Below are 3,825 nucleotides of genomic sequence, written 5' to 3' on the forward strand. Positions count from 1 at the left end.
ATTCATAGTTCAACAGAGTTTTCGAGAGCTACGATTGCCGGTTGGTTCCTAAAGCTATATAGGCAAATACAGTTATCAGACTTATCCAAGTGGGAGACTGTTGGATAAGGTGTCTAAGTCCATAACTTATTTGGTATATACTTGACCCGACCCGGCATGGTCCATTTGGGTTGCACTTCACCCGAACTATTTATATGGATAACATTATGAGAAGAGTATATTTACGGCCTACTAATATATTATAAGTTATAATATATTAATATGAAATTGTATTATTTAATTAGTATTGATCTTAAATTAATTATGAATTAATTTAGTGATCATAAGGTGACTAATTAAATAATGGGCTATTGTACTTATATAGTGTGGGCTAACACTCATTAGGGAATGGGCTAAGCTTAAATGGGAGTCCATGGATGATCCATGGAGCTTTTAACCCATGGATCCTTGGAATAGGAAAAGACATGGGTTATTAGGGTTTGCATGGTTCATAACCCTAATCATCTACACTATATAAAGAGGCTTATGGTGCTTGAGAACACACTATGTGTGTGCATAAGGTGTGGCCGAATTTCTAGAGTGATTGGATACTCTCTCATAAGTTTTCCAAGTTTGTGGTGATTTGTGATTTCCATTTGAGGCATTCACATTATTGGTGCTTGGCTCGCAAACTCTCAAGGAATCAACTCACTAACAAAGGTATGTAATTCTTCTAGTATCTTTTATGTTTAAAAGTACCCCATGTATGCTAGATAGGTTATGAACCTTGGAAAATTATTTTGCATGTATTTTAGACAAACATAGATCCAAGGTTTCTAGGGTTGCATGAACACCTTAGGAGTGTTAGTTTGCTCAAAACCCAACAGTATTAAGAATCTACAAATAGGAACTTAATATAGTTAGATAGTGGACTTACCTGAAGCAGAGTCATACATCTTGACTCTCCTATCTTCACGATCTCTCAGGTAAATATGGCAGCTTCGCATCCAATGTCGCTTCTCTTGGCAATAGAAACAAATAAACTCTTTTGGAATGGTATACAAGACTATCTCAGACTTAGCCTTTCTCTTGCATAGAGAAAACTTTTCTGAACTTCCAATGTTGCCATTGTCAATGTCCATGGAAGTTAGGGAAGTTGATCTACCAGACAAATTTGCTTGACCAGCGCGCCAAATAATTGATGATTCAGCAGCAACAAGCAAATAAGTCAAATCAATGAGGGTCATGTAGTTGTCCATCATATAGTAATCATTAATGAACTCACTATATGAGTCATGAAGTGATTGAAGAACCCAGTCAACAACCAACTTCCTTGTGACATCGACACCCAACATCCTTAACTTGTCAATGTGTGACTTCATCTCCAAGACGTGTGCACACGCAAACTTTCCATCTTCATGTCTTTTTGCCAATAGGGCTTGAGTGACCTTGAACTTTTCAAGTCTTCAAACATGTGGGTCAGGGAGAACAATTGGAGGAGGTGGAGGAAGTGAAGCATGATTTCCAGTTCCACGATCCTATCTTGGAACTTCATCTTCATTTGGAAAGCTTGTTCCAAAGGATTCAGGAAGACCATAGTCATTAGAGTTTGACATCTACAAAAGGGAGAAATTCAAGTTAGTTAATTGAGTCCTTAATATGACACCCAAAATGAAATATTAAGGCTAGGATCCAACACAATATTCTACAACTCGGAAGAGGGATGCCGTAATCCAGTTGCATAACATCTAAAGGTAGGTAAATGATGATTTACCAATTTCCATCATGAAAAACGAAAATTGAAAATTAGGTTTTAACAAAACTGAAACTCCTAGATCATTTGAGATTCATTGAACTTTTCAATGGCATGTTTAATCTCGATTATTCCCTTCAAGTGTGACAACCCGAAACTTTTTCCGTTTCCGTTAATCAACTTCCGTTAATAAAAATTTGAATTTTTATTAAGTCTCGTCAAATTCCTTTGGTTTGGAAAATCATTAGTTATATAATTGAACTTATATACGAGTAGGGACCAAAAACCGCGTGAAATTCGAGTTTTCCTTCGAACAAAACAACAGTTCACTGCCTGAATGGAGTTCACGGCCGTAAACCTGTTTACGGTCGTAAACTCGTTTGTGGTCAATGCCAGGTGGACCCCACCCACCGACCACAAAATCCCTATAGATATGAGACCCCCACCCTCATTTGAACACTTTTGACCGGAAACTCTCTCATTCTCTCTCTAGAACCCCTGGCCGTAAACACCAAAAACACCCTTATTCTTCCGGAAATCATCGAGAATCACCATTGGGAGTCATTTCGGAGCATTCAGAATACATTTTCATCGAAATCCAACATCATTGTTCTTAAGTTTATGGTTGTACACACTTCAAATCTTCAAATCTTCAAAGGCCGTAAACCCATTTACGGCCGTACACTCATCGATCTTCAAAGGCCGTAAACCCAGTTCACGGCCGTAAACTGCCTATCGGCCGTAAACCACTCTTCACGTCCGTACACCCTGTTCACGGCCGTACACACCTCGTAAGCAGTGAAAAGCTCGTTTTCTCGATTCAATCAATTCTCGGTAACGTTCCTTAACCGAGAACAAGTGTCTTTCTAACACTTTACCTAGCGAAATCGCTAATTCAGATACATATATGTATTTATTTGTTATTAGGATTCCGCAAACTGCCACACACTACAACTCGAGGGTCTTCATTTCAGTCCGTTGATCCGACGCTTGTACGCAACTAACAGTGAGTTCATACCCCTACGTTTTTATGATTTTTAATGTTTTTAGGGGGGATACAAGCCAAACACAAACGATTTTTGTGAAACAAAAACAGAAGGATTTCAACGAGTTTAAAACTTATGAAATTGATACAGTTAAATGATTTCCCACGATTTATGAAAGATTTAGACATTTTATCCCTTTTGTATTATGCTGAGCATAAGGGATGTCTTCTACTTGGAAACATAATTGCATAGTTTTCAGAACAATTTACAAATAAAGAACAAAAAAGTTTCGAGCAAACTATAGTGGGTATAGTTTGGGGATTTCAGTACATAGCTTTTACCGATTCAGATTTCTTTCATGGGTAAACATATAAACTACGACCGATTTAGTTTATGATATACACTACTACAAGAGTACAACATTTAATAATTATTTAAGTATAATTATTACTCTTTAAAGTATACACACGGATTCAAATACAAAGGAGCCATGCAGAACCACACGTAAACTAGTTAATACATGATTGTGAGACAACTCTTCACTTGTACCCTTTTGGGTATTGGTAAAACCCTCAACGTTTAGTGTAACCAGAGTCTCCTGGAGGGAGAGCGTGAGATTTGTGAATAGATCTATTCGGGACTGACAATCCCACACCTAAACTGCTAGCTACAGTTAGGCAGGCATGCCTAGGGTGACAAATATCATACCGTACGACACCTGAAGAACATCGCTGAGGTCATCAGTCATATCAAGCATGGTTATACGAGCTCACAATAGTATAAACTAACCTTTTGTTTACGGGATTTCATTCTTCAATAGTTTTATTTTCATTAATAGAACTACTACATACTACAACTGGAGGATTCCAGGGATTTCATTTCATGGTTTTATTTTAAGTAATAAAACTACTATACATACCGGTGTTAGCTCGGGTTTCATACTATACATACTGGTGTTAGCCATGTTTTCATACTATACATTACTTACATTACTGGTGGTAGCCATGGATTTCATACAAGAACTTTTATACAAAACAACACCATACAGCTGGTGATACCAGGCATACATATAAGTACTTTCAGACACAAGAACAGAATTCAATAATG

This window comes from Lactuca virosa, chromosome 9 (genome assembly GCF_052849685.1).
Source record: "Lactuca virosa cultivar CGN04683 chromosome 9, Lactuca_virosa_CGN04683_v6, whole genome shotgun sequence".
NCBI lineage: Eukaryota > Viridiplantae > Streptophyta > Magnoliopsida > Asterales > Asteraceae > Lactuca > Lactuca virosa.